Genomic DNA, 14,259 nt, shown 5'->3' with positions numbered 1-14,259 from the left:
AGAAATATACACGGGCAGAGAAATGTATAGATGAGAAAGAGAGGGAAAAAGATACATGGGTAAAATATACATAGAGATTTGTGCATAAGGAGTGAGTGAAGGACTGAGAAAGACAGGTTCTCTGTACTCAACCTGTAATTACTGGAGCATTCTTGTTGTGTACCACAGACAACCACTTAGCACCATATCACTTCAAGCACAGACAGCAGCGAAAGATGACGTGATGGAATCCGTGATGCAACTTGTTTAAAGAATTGTAAAAAGAAAATTAAAAAAAAGAGAGGAAAAAGGAAAAAGGCCCATTGCAAGCAGAGGCCATAGCTGGTGCGAGTTGACGGCAAGCGCTCTGATTGTGAAACAGGAAGAAGTTTGTGCTCTCTCCCTAGTCCCATAGCCTCCAGCACTCTGTCGCTGACCTCACACGCCAAATAATAGTGCCGGTCCACGGCCTGGGGCTTTCTGGATGTTCGGGTCATTATTTTTAAACGCTGGCTTCAGGAAGGGGCAATCATTTGTATAATACGGCATGTTTGTAGATCAGGCCAGGGGTCAGTGTGGTCCAGGGTGGGGGGGCCGGCTGGGGATCCATTTCTCAACCGCACTCCCCGTACCCCCCCACAGGTCAAACCGCTGTTCAAGCACCTCCCTCCCCCGACCAGCACTCACGCAAGCAAGCAAGCAAAGCCCTAATCAAAGGCACATAGGCATGATAAGGGGAAAGGATCCCACCATGTCCCTGGACGCACAGACCAAGCAAGCACTCCTACTAGCAGAGTTTATCTGTGGTGAGGCTTCCACGTATGTGGGAGAAAGATGAGGAGAGCAGGGAAGGCACCCGCTCAACAAATTACATTTAGCGACAGAAACCCGATAGAAAGAAATGACCTCACATGACCCTTTCTGCTTTCTCGTGCATACGTGACAGACGTCTGCATTCGGATGAACTGAAAAGTGAGTTCAAATTCCAGCGATAAAGAGCAGTGTTCAGCACCTATAAAATGACTACAGTTGCATATAGACTGGAGGTGGAATGAAGAGGATATCTTTTTATTTGTATATTCTCACTGCGGTAGGAATGTGATAATGTGCTCTGGTAGGAAATAGATAAATCTCCATGAAGTGAGCTTTGCCTACATTCAGACAAAAGGTGTTTCCAAAAAAGAGTGAGACTGGAATATGTTTCCATTTTCAGTAACACATGGAAATCAAAGATGACCCATGTGAAGACCTTAAACCTCCCACAAACTCCAAATTAAATCATGAGCTCCAATGACAGGAAACACTCGCTCTCCCCCACAGAGCAGCAGTAACTCATTTAGGAAAGAGATGTTAATACTGGCACTCCAGGTGGGGGGCAACTGTGTGTGTATGTGTGTGTGTGTGTGTGTGTGTGTGTGTGTGTATGTGTATGTGTATGTGTGTGTGTTTGCGTGTTCGTGTGTGAGTATATGTGTGTGAATGTGTGTGAGTGTGTGTGTATGTGTGTGCATGTGAGTGTGCGTGCGTGGGTGGGTGTGTTTGTGTGTATGTTGTGTTTTGTGCCCTCACAGAAGAGTTCGAATTCTGAGTGCTGCTGCGTGATTTATAACCATGAATTTCTTTCCCCCCTTTCCCCACTTTGAGAATGTTCAGTTGCATTCCTTGGCCTGTCTTGTCACTGTAATGTCCTCCGTCAATTCAGGAGAGCACAGACAAGAACATGCTCTCCTCAGAAGTGCATGGTGCCAGCAGCCACATCCTTCCACTCTGCTCTGATCTGCACAGTCATAATACTTAATGCCCAGCTGTCTATGCACTTAGGGAAAATTATGCACTTCCCTGTGGAGCTGCTTGCCACATGTAGCACTGGCACTGCTAGCATTTAATACCAGATCACAGCATGTACACGTTCTCTGAACAGATAGAAGGATTCACAACTCAAGAAGCCCAAACAAACATGTTACATGGAACACAGGTAACACACATTATCTTCACTTTTATCCCTGTCTGCCTAACATGTTCCAAAGGACAATTAATCAGTATATAATTAATCAAACCAGCTTGGTTTATACCCCTGGCACAAGTCCACATGTATCCTTACTGGGTACACTGTGCAATAACTTCACACCATGTATGTACCTTAAAGATTTTTGATGTCCATAAAGTGCAGAAGAACCTTCTGATATACGATATAACCGATAAAGGAAAAAAAAGAAACACCCAACAAAAACAGCATTTAAATTCTGAATCGATAAACTATATCCACAAGTTCATTTTCTTAGATCCCCCCATGCATGGCATCCACCAGCTGGGTCTAACTCTCAAACATACCTGTACTTGCTAGATTCACAGCTGAAAACTGTCTGATTATCCTGGGCTATTCCATATCAGTAAAAAAGGAAATGAGCTCCCTGAATCTCTGCAGCCTGTGATGGGTCCTCCCTCCGACTTTCTGCTTTTGTAGAGCCTTGTCTCATTGCTTACCAGTTTGTGGGCTTCTTGCGCACACTTGGTTTGCTAACCCTTCCTACTGACAGTCCAAACGCGGTCTGCTCCGTGGTCAGGTAAAATACCCCTCATAATTACTTTCAGTAGCCTTCTATTCTCCTCTGGGTCTTAATCCACAAGGCAAAAAAGTAAAAACCCCAACCAGATTTCAGCTGAAATAAGAACAAAACCCTACGTCACTTTGCATTACACTAATTTTGTCTCTAATCAAACCAGTGAGGGATCTCGCCAGATAGAAATCTTTTTTTTCTTTCATAATAGCCTCGCTTCTTAATTAAAGCGAGGCTATTATGGAGCAGAGTGTTCACAATTAAAACAGAATTTACCCACGTTTACCAGTGCTTGACATTTGCTGGCAGTGTCCAAGGAATTGAGGCTGAAATCCATGTCATTCCTTGTTTTCAGCCATCTGCCAATCTTTCTGAGCCTTTTTATTGGATCCAGATTGAACAATATGGCCGCTTTCTAAATGACCACTCAATTTGATGTTTTAGCTGACAGAAAGCCTCAACCATACCCCCCCCCCCAACACACACACACTCTAAACACACACCAGAACCCTCACGCTGGAGGGGTTAGGATTTGTAAAGCCCCCACATTTTAATGCAATATACTGTTACAATTCAATGAAAACCGAAATGACGCTTAAATCCAGTTTCAAGTGTCCTTGCATTCCAAGCTAAGCCACAACGCTTAATTTAATATGAGTCCGGCAGTGGATACAGGGGTCTAGACAATGGGGCTCGATGCCTCAGGGATGGGGAGCAGAGTTCACTGGGTGATAGAACAGGTTTGAGGGATTACTGTGCACTTGAGGTGAGGCAGGAAAAAGGCAGAGGGGGGAAAACAGTTCCCCTGCAATAACCAGAAAATGAGAGGTGCCCTGTGTCAGGACATCCCATAGGACTGGGTAGGGGGGTGGGGGGTGGGGGGGTGAATGGGGCTGGATGGGGTGAGGCTGGTGGTCCTTTCACGGTGCATGGCTGCCCAAGGTTACCTGGGGCCCTGAACAAATAACGTGCCTCTGTCTGACATTAACGGTCCTGCATCACTGCCAGAAAGATACGTACCACGGGCACTACAGGCGTAATGACATCACCGGTGATCCACAGTCAGTAAAACCAGGTTTTAGAGTGTAGGCCAGTACTGCTATCAGGTAGGGGCAAATGCATAATAACTTTTTCATCTATGTAAAATTCATTTTCTACTTTTAAGGATGGTTTTGATGGGTAAGGTCTCTCAACCCCCCACCACCACCCAGAGTGTGGAATCATGGGAGCAACTGAAACTTCAGTCAGGAACAGACTGGAACTGACAAATACCTTAACATGATATATTACTGTTTTCTGTTTTTGTTTCGGCTTCTATCGTTTTCGCCATTGCCTTCCGGACTTTTGTTTTGTTTTTCAAGTAAGACCATTATGAAAACATCCTTGAGCATTCCATAATATTATCAATGGGAACGCTGACTGAATCCGTGCTGGGTTACTCTGCTAGTGGGATGCCAGAAAGTGCCACCTGATCCGTCATCCACCACACAAGACTTATGCATTACCACTGTGGGCGGCATTTTACATTTGTCGAGTTTATTTCGTTATGATCTCTCTAAGCAGCAGGGCTTTTAATGCTGTCATTTTAATGGCATGATAATTTGACATAAAAGAAGAATAAAATCCACTCTTCCGTAAGGAATGCAGTACAGTTTGTGTTTACACCCGTGAGTCTAGACTAACTGAAACATGAAAGACATGACCGTATTTCGGGTATAAACAAACTGAAGTGCTGAGACGCAGTAAACCGAGATTTAATATTATTGCTCAGTGACTGCAGAGCCCTTCTGGGCCAGATGCTGCGTCCGCTGTGCGTGGAATTCTTTGAGAAGGTGAAGAGTTTTGGAAATATTTTGAATAAAATAAAGCAATCTATAAATCTTCCCACTCTCCACAGAAGCTGCACATGCTCTGGTCTCCTTCTCAGCTGTTGTACAATGTCCACACGAAGCCCCAGGACTCTCAATCAATGCGCACACATAAAACAGGAGCCATAATTTACACATGCAAATTGAGACGTCCCTTCTGACTGGCTTATGAGACTTACTTATCTTGATTCCCCTACTGCTAGATGTAGAACGGAGACCTGCTAGTCAGTTTTGATTTTTATGATCAGTCAAACAGCAAGGACTACTGGTTTGAAAGCGCATACAGATAAGAATATTATTTTGACATCATTTACAGCCTGAAAATCCCCCCAGACAGCCCTGAGATTCACTACAGTCTGGAAAAAATCAAGGTACAGGATCAGCAGAAATGTAGGACAAACTCAAGACATGATGTTAACAAAATGACCACTAAAGAAAATACATTTATTTAACCTTTTAAACTGATGATATATATGTGTACACACACACACACACACACACACATATATATATATATATATATATATATATATATATATATATATACATATATATATATATATAAATATATCATCTTTTTAATACATTAAACTGCAATTAGAGTGTTGTAATAATAATCCTGTTTATAGGACAGAATATGTTTTATGTGGATATTTTCATTTGTAAAGGCTGCATGATTCAGCAGAAAAAATGAAATCCTTTTTGCCCTTTTTTGGTTCTAAAAAAAACTGTAGAAGTCACCCCCTCTACCCACTGTTCATTTTTGTGAAAGTGAAATCTGCTTTTTCATTTATTTTCTCCTAATACCCCAGTGAAATGAAATCTTTTTATGGTCTATGGATTTGAACAGAATCATATTTTTGGCTGGTGCGAAATACCAAGTGATGTGATGAAGAATGTTGATGTCTGCCCATACACATTTACAAATGTTTAGTTAAGGCTTTTTATGGTTAGAGTTTTAATAAAAAAGCATAGAGCATAATGGTGTTGTCTGCACTATAATTAATGTCTTAATGTTGTAATATGTAAGAAATAGAGCAGTTTTGGCAAACACAGTGGTGCCTTATACAAACAAATATCTTTTATTTATGATTATTACAGTGAATACAGAGCAGACTTCTTAAAATCAAATCCAAGGAGTCCGCTCAGAGTCCTTGACATATAAAATATGTTTTTTTTTTCTCTTGATAGAGGCCAGTACTTCAATCTAGCATGCTCAGTTCTGTTGTCCATAGAGAGAAAAAAAACGAACAGGAATGCAACAGAAGCCAGGCCAGGTAAGATGAGATGCTTTACTGTCCATGTACAAAGAAAAAAAAACAGTTTCTCATTTTCTACAGACTCCTGGCAGAGCTTCTTTTCAAACAAAAAAAATTGTCAATTAATCGATTGATAGTTTTCTTTGCCTTCTTGCACTCCATTTTTCAAAAGAGTATTTGTTATAATTTCACTGACCACAGAAAATTGAGATTGGCCCATGTTCAGTCTATATACTGTAAGTTAAAATGGACAAAGTTTCACATGTTTTACAGCACACCGCATCACCACCATGAGATCTCCCTGAAGCCCATTTTATTAGAGTATGTCTTCTGTACCTTGAGCAAATCACGTATCGAGTTAAAGACCAGACATTCCAGAGCAGTTTGAACTTTAAAAACTGAAACAAGCACCAAACTGTGTGAGGCAAGTCTGCCAATACCCCAGCAATATAAATCCCCTTCCATTTGCCTCAATCTCAAAAGCAACATTTTAGGTCTGCATTAAGGTAGTTAAGACACAATCCCATTTTGGCAGCTTCAAAAGTGCTGAGAAATATCAAGGCATAAAATAGCCATGATTCATCATCTGAGAAGGTGGTTGTTATTTCAGTAAGCAAGCTGTCAAAGTAGAATAAAATCCTGTGAGGTGCCAGCAGATTAAAACCATTAGAAAAAAATGAAGGATTATTTATTTGAAGCCTTTGTTGAGAAGGGAAAAAAACCTCTCTTCTTCTCTGAGAAACAAACTGTGCTTGGGAAAGCTGCTGTGGAAATGAGCTTTGGCGTAAGGTGTAATTTCTTCTTTCCCCATGCCATACAATTTAAAGACTGCTCTCACAGTTTTCTCACACTGCATTCTGCCTCTTCTCATGGTGATGTATGCACAGATATAGCTTGTTTTCACTGGATTGGCATATGTATTTTTAAAACTGAATATCACCTTCTTTATCTTCTTCTGAGTCTTTGATATGCAATGAGAACAGGTCATGATAAAAAAGGACAGTATTAGTAAGGAGTTGATATTGACTTTATCAGCACAGATGTATCAAAGCAAAACCTCTAAAGAAAAGTTTATGAACCATTTTTACCTTATTCCACATGTCTGACCAGTGCTGAAGGATTTCACACTATAATAGATTCCATATTGTTCACTCAGAACAATGGAGGAATGTTGAGAGAAAAATTAGCTTTTAAAAAGGCACATGCACTCTTGTGGGAAATCAAATAAAATAATACTCCTTAGCTTTGTCCACACAAATATTAGTCTCTATGTTCACTAACTGAGACAGTTAACGTAGATATCTATGTGTTCCTTTATACAGCTTTGACATAAAAAAGGTAGCAATTGAAAACAGTTGTCCTCAGAAATCACTACTGTAGCAGGCTTTACTGGCCGAACAGAAGCAGCGTTAATGTAAAGGAAGGTGTAATAACAGCTCTTACACACCGGGCTCTTTAATTGAGTCCGTTTCCTCAGCTACTTCACACTGGAGGAATCCAGGAAAGGACCACATCAAAGGGAGCCATCATCAAAAAAGGAAAAAAGCACCAAAAAACTAACAACATCAATAACCACAAAAGCAGCACATCTGACCTGCCCATGCACAGGTGGTGACTGGCCCCGATCAGACACACAGGTAAACACTCCTAAATGCCTTTATTCTGACAAGACCAGAATAAAAGCTAGCTTCTATATTAGTTTATATATTTGAGTCTGAAGTAAACAGTGATGGAGATTTATACATTCACAAAGATCCTATAATATAAACACAGAGTACATGCATACACACTGTCCAATAGTTGATTATATATTTTGTAAATAATAATTGCATGATACCAGTTGAGGTCATATTTGTAAGACTTTTTAGAGTAGTGGGTCTAAAACTCCAGCATGCGCCAGTTCTATATGAAAAGGTAAAGGAATGGAGGGATGGAGGATGAGAAAGAGACAGACAGAGAAGAGAGAGAGAGAGAGAGAGAGAGAGAGAGGATGGTATGGACTAAGGAGACATATTCGTAGTCAGTAGAGAGAGAGAGAGAGAGAGAGTGAGAGAGAGAGAGACCAAGATTTACCACAGGCAAAATTTAACTCCACAGGGATGATCATATATAAACCATATCACTTCTTATGACACACTTTTCTCAAAACATCACCCTGGGAGGCCAGGTCCAGTGGTCTTCATCAGCTGGCCTAAAGGTTCACACTCAAGGCACAAGGGGATTCATAGAGGACCCCGTAACTTTGTAATCTACCAAACAGACTCAGTACAGCACTAACTATGAGTATTTTTCCTTGACATGGGCAACCTGCCTCAGGGAATTACATTCACTGCTTGCTGTGACTGTGGATATTAGTGCCCAGTCCACACAAAACTATTGCTTGCCAGCTTGTGTTTTGGAAGGTGCTCCAACTCCTATCCAGTTTCTCAAAAGACAGCGGTTGACATTACCAAGATATATAAACTGACATGTTTCAAAAGGCTGAGGTTGACATTATTGTGATCAGGAAACGATAACATTTCTCAGGAAGGATGAAGATGAATGCTTTTCAGAAATTAAAAGGTTGACATTGGCATTAGTGAGCTGGCAGATTGAGATCTTTCCGAGTATCAGGGCTGGCGGCTGCAGAGGGCATGGCGTTCACGGTACAGAGCCCTGATGCCACTGCCTGCCCGCCGTGTCTGTTTCACCTCAGCCCTCCAAGCGAAAGCCATCGGCCCTCAGCGCAGTGCCTACAGAACCTCCAGTGATTCATCTAAATACTGTGTGGTTTTTGTGTATAGATTCTGGGCAGTGTAATGAAAACATAAGGGATAGGGGCTGGTGTAGGTTTCTCTTCTGTATTATCAGATTGTGACACAGAGTGCAGAATGAGCACACTGTGTTTGAATTTATTCAGCTGTTCCCATAGTTTTATGTTTCACAAGCGGCTGCTACAGTGCATGGGCTCCCATGTGACTGGAATTAAAATGTCTGTAACGAGCACTCTAATAGTTTAAATTGGGCCGCGTGTTCTTTTTTTGATGAGAGATTTTCCCCCTTTGGTTCAGTCTGAACTGCTGCAAATAAATATACTGAATTCACCAGTGAATCAAAAATTCTACCCGCAGGAACAACCATTTCAGATGTGTACATTTACTGTAAATGTGCACTTACAGTCCATACCGTACCAGCTACTATACGAGAGTTTATCCATAACCCCAGTTCTATCCCGTACTATGAGTCTAGAACAAAAACACTGGACATAGCCTCTTGAGATCGGGGCACGCGATGTGCTTCAATGTCGCTATCTCCACAACTGTGCATTTCCTTAAAGCAAAAAGGAATTCCAAAAATAGATACAGCGTATAAAATGTTCTTTTTTTGGATCAGCTCTGTAGAACGGAAATGTACGGTGATAACCGTGAAACGGATACACCACAGAGACCTGCAGGCTGTCAGGCAGGGTACGGGAAGGCATGGCAATCTCAGAATCAGTGCTGTCACTTCAAATCCACCACCACGCCGTGCCGTCCTCTGGGATAAAACCCTACACTCATCTCCCAAAGCCCAGCTCATTATCGTATGATAAATGGGGCTTTGCAGAGGCAGTGCCAAAAAGCAGCTGGCTACTGCATAGTATCTTACCATGCACAGAAGGTGAGGGCACCCTGTGCGTGTGTGTGTGTGTGTGTGTGTGTGTGTGTGTGTGCATACATATGTGGTGATAAAGAAAAAAGTGAGAGTGGGGAGATAACAATGAATCAATTATATCTTGTTGGAGATATCAGATCATCATCACATAAAGCTCCATACCTGCTCATCTTCTGGCCTCCTTGCCTGGCCACCCACTTGCACTTATCCTCCTCCTCCTCCTCAGGGCTTGGTGAAGATAAAGACCCTCCTCAGATGTTTGGATCCTGTTGTATGCAAAGTCTGGTGAAGTGATCAAAGTACGGTTTCAGCTTGGTGCCATGGCTGTTTCTCCAATGGTGACTGGATCATCTGTGTAGGCAGGCACAGAGCATTTCCATGTTCAGAGCATTGCAGAACGCTCTCTTTGTACAGCATGTAAGGCACAGTTGCTAGGCATTTAAGTGGGATAGTAGACAGGGCCAGTAGGGGTAAATGGAAGGCCGACAGGCAGTAAAGGGGCAATAGGGTGGTAACAGGGTGTTAAGAAAAGGACATTGGGGAAGCAGTAGGGGGATTAAAAAGCAAGTGGGGCAGCTTCTGGTTGGTCTCTACTGCCGATAAAGAACCTGAAAGTGGGTTCCTGACATGACGAATATGCAACAGACTCAGACTCTTTGACTAATGCAAATATATCAGCAGCATAAAGCATGATCCATCACACCTGGACCCATCTGACCAAACTGAGCAGATCAGGGGCCTAGCTAAACTGTGACAATCAGTCATACATCTATACAGCCATGCCTTTATAGAGGTTCACAGAAGTTCTCTATTGAAGTTGATCTGGAAAGGCTACCTATTCTGCAACAGAGTGATATTTATTATTTGCATCAGCCACTCTAAAATGCATGCAAACCAAATGATTCAGATTCTAACTAATCATTTCACACTGCTCATATACGTGTTTCCCATATAGTAAGCATACTTGGTATTGTTCAAATCCTCGACTATCTATCCTAGATATTACCACCATAGTGAATATACACTCTCCAGTAATGGACCACTCTTCCACTAAAATATCTCTCTGCACTAATAAACACAAATGATGATTGTTTAAATGGTCTTTTCCAACTCCTTACATTTCTAAAGAGCCGTGCTTACGACTAAACATAGGCAAAGTGAATCAAATTGGATCCTTCTGTAGGAGCGCAATCAGGCTGAACCACAATGGCCTTCCTATGACTCGCACCAACAGAGCAGCAGTGTGTAACTCACTATAATCACAAGATGGTGGGTCAAGGATAGATCGGAGCAGGAATGCACCCAAGCCATATTATAGAAACTTAAAGAAACACTGAGAAGAATTCTCCTACCCAAACCTGAGTACCCTGCAGTGACTTCCAAATGTAATAGTAACCTTTGGCCCTTCACATTTCAACACTGTGATTACATAATTAACACCAATTAAGTAATTTGGGCTATAGGAATGTCAGTGGTGTACAGGGAGGCCCGTCAATTATACCAATAGGCGACCCCTGAAAATGAGGACCCAGAATGCACCAATCACTCCTCAAACTGATTTCTTAAAGTTAAAATCCCTCCCCCACAGCTCCTCACCTCTGAAAGGTCACCCATAATTTTGACAATTTAAAACAAGTTGTATGAAACTGCTCCAAAGCCAAAGTGTGTTTTGAAAAAAAAGTGTAATGAATGGACACAAGATAAACATATTCTATGATTTCTGAATGAAAGGTCACGGAAAGCATACAGTATGCGTACACTTGGGAAGGCGTCAAATATAAAGCATAACCTTCAATGAAGCCCATCACCTTCTTCAAATGTTTGCTGTGGGTCTGGGGCACAGGGTGAACCCATTTATGTGCAATTTCCCATTTGAAAGTAGTCTGAGAAGGGCATACTTCCGGGGCTATCTGAAAGAGAGCCTCATTCATTTCTCATGTGTTAACAGGGTTAAAAAAGCCAGAGAGAGAGAGAGAGAGAGGATTCTCAAAATCTCTACAAAGTAGCTGGTTAATAACGAGGTGCAAACACACACACACACACACACACAGACAGACAGACAAATGGAGACACACACATGCGCACACACCGTTTTACTCCCTGTTTAGAGGTTTAAGGGATAAAATTAAAAAGCATGACGAGAAGGAGCAAGGGAAGGAGAAAAAGAAAGAAACTAAAAGTAAATAGTTTCTCTTTTTACATCCTGGTCATCAATATCAGATATCTGACTCGAGGATGGGAATTAATTTGCGTCTCAATCTTATTTCCTTTGCATGCAATCGTCAAGGGTCTTATAGGATGTGCCTAATGAGAACCAGGTTATTTTGCCAAAGGAAGCCCTTGAACAGAGAGCCAATGAAACAGGAGGGCAAATTAGTTTCAGGACTTCCAGGACCTGCAGTGCAGGGAAAATCAGTGCTTATCTGGGGGGCTTTATTAAAATGTGCTGCTAGAACTTTCTATTAATGGCCTATTTGTTTACCACTTTCCATTAGCATATGTTACACATGGCCCCCTGTGTTCTTAAGGGAGCATTGGCTGGGCTTACACCCAAGTGAGGAGCACCATGTACCTAGAAAAGAGGCACCGGGAAAAAACTGCAAAAGAACACGTTGAATATCTAAACACGAGCGCGCAGAGAAATAAAGAAACAAAATGAAAAATAAACGGAGGCATATCTCCGTGCCTGAGTAAAGAAGCACTGCCAGCTGTGAAAGGTTTCTCCTGCGAGAGAGGCGGTCTGTGCAGTCTGGAGCCAGCGCTCATGTGTCTCAGTCAAGCTGTGCTGCACATGATCAGCGTTTAAGTGGCTAATTTCAGCCGATTACTTGCAGGTGGCAAACACAGGGCACACGACATGTGCACGTCCATCACTGCAGCCTGCTCCGCTCAGACCAAAGGAAGGCCGGACGACATCTAACTCAGAGAACGGGCAATTTCAGAAAGTAGGTACTATATTTCATTGTCAAAACAAGAGGGAGATCTACGCAATGCAATTTGACTTCTATAAACGGCAATAATATTTCAAAATCTGAACTCAGGGTTGAACTCGATCCGACGAGCAATTTGGTTCCCACAATTTCATTGTCAGCCCAGCAATTGTATCATTCTTCCACTTAACACAAGTCACTTTCAATTTCTGCCAACCAAATCGACTTAGCTTGTATCGGTTTTCAACATACACCAATCAGAATGATTCAATGACTGCTAATGCAACTTACTGTAGATTTTGTATCGACTGCATATAGGTTTAATAATATATTGGTTATTACTGCTTATGTGAAGTGCCATTTGCCCAGTATTTTCTTTTGACTTTTGATAAAATCTATGAACACTCACCAATGTTACTGAAGTCAAATACCACACACACACAAATACTTAAGCATATGAGGCTCAATAATGATTGAAAATTAAGCCACAATGTTTTCTCAGAAAAGCACTCAGGTTAAAAACACAAAAAGCCAAGCTTTCCAACAAGCTTTCTCATGTTCCTTTTCTGCCTTTTCGTTGCGAAGTGCTGCCTGCCTGTCTCGACTGCACGGGCGTACTCTTGAAGCCCCGCTCACTCGTTGCCAGATTACAAGACAAGCCGAACTTTCAGGCAACTTCGAAAAAACGTCTCCTTCGCAGTTCAAAGACACTGGCCCCATACGCAAGTTCAATTGCAGACTCCTTTGAAGCCTTGCCCTTGAGTTCATTAAACACATTTTTCTAACCTGGAGCAGGTTTTGGGATCTTACGGATAATGTGTCCTCTCTAATGCTAGTTAAAATGGCAAATGTTCTCTAAAGAGGTGTTATTATGAGGAGCTATTTTACTGTAGAAAAGGCCATTTTGTTTGAGGCACAATACCATCATCACCTGATATGCCACAAAATAAAGGTGTCAATCACTGATGTTTTTCAGTTTGATTTTTGCTTAAACTTTAGTAATCCCTCATTATTCAGTATAATGCAAGCACAAAGTAAAATTTTACAAAGATACATACTCTTTCTTGTCTGGCATTCCAGAACCAACCAACTTGAACAGCAGTCTTTGTTTTCAGTTAGACAATCAGCATTTTTTACACAACATCAAAACCACTGGAATATTAAGGTAACAATGACAAGTAAAGCAACCTACTTTGGATGTTTACTCTTTTAAAATGTAATTCCTCAAATGGTACAGTAAAAGTTCACATTTTCCTGACATTTTTGTCATTAAATACATCAACACTGACAACAATGAAAGGTCCTGTAAAAAGCCAAGCTGTTCCCATGAACAAGGTGCAAGCTCCCCTCCCTCCAAGTACTCAACATATGGACCTGAATGCATGATCTAAACTTAATAACTGTTTTTGTGGAAATGGTTAAGAATAGGGCTCTCTTGTTTTTGGACCTGGTCCAATATCTTTAAGAAAACACAGCTCCACATGTATGTTTCTCTAATAGAGTACAGCAACCAGGTTCACTGTAGGGTTGACAACCTGGCTTTAAAAATGATGACCCACAAAAACATTCTGCCAGCATGTTGGACCATGAAGGTCACTGTTGATTAGCGAGTATTTGGACACATGGTCCACTAATGGTGAACACTGTAATTACTACCCAAATAGGGCAGAGAGGAGAAATGCAGTTGGTAGCAACATGATTGTGAAAAAGGGAAAGAAAACATTAAAAGGTTATTTATATAACAATCATTGATTCCTTTTGATTGCATGCGTACCAATAATGGCAGCTGAATACTCAAATGGTATACATTGGCTTTCAATGTAGACGAAGCTGTTAATAAATAAACAAATCATTCAAATGTAAAATTGTGGGGCTAAAAAAACGTTAAAAAGATCACTTTAAAAACTCGGTCACTACTTGAAGATATTACACAATAGTTTCATGCAGTTGCATGATTGTAGTTATTCAGACAAAAGTATAATGCAGCTTTAACCAGGCGTGTCAGACATCATACACTCAACAAGTCAGGGCT

General features: G+C 41.4%; 1 protein-coding gene across 1 annotated transcript in view; it reads right to left on the bottom strand.

Annotated features, from left to right (window-relative positions):
- Positions 1-14,259, bottom strand: part of LOC118207758 (ERC protein 2-like) — a 232,007-nt gene that overhangs the window by 14,923 nt on the left and 202,825 nt on the right. The window contains exon 19 of the mRNA XM_035381728.1: positions 9,460-9,648. The gene's annotated coding sequence lies outside the window, so the exon portion shown is untranslated. The remainder of the gene's footprint in view (positions 1-9,459; positions 9,649-14,259) is intronic.

Source organism: Anguilla anguilla, chromosome 11 (genome assembly GCF_013347855.1).
Source record: "Anguilla anguilla isolate fAngAng1 chromosome 11, fAngAng1.pri, whole genome shotgun sequence".
Classification (NCBI taxonomy): Eukaryota; Metazoa; Chordata; class Actinopteri; order Anguilliformes; family Anguillidae; genus Anguilla; species Anguilla anguilla.
The sequence above is the reverse complement of the archived record's forward strand: the minus strand, read 5'-3'. Positions and strand labels throughout refer to the sequence as shown.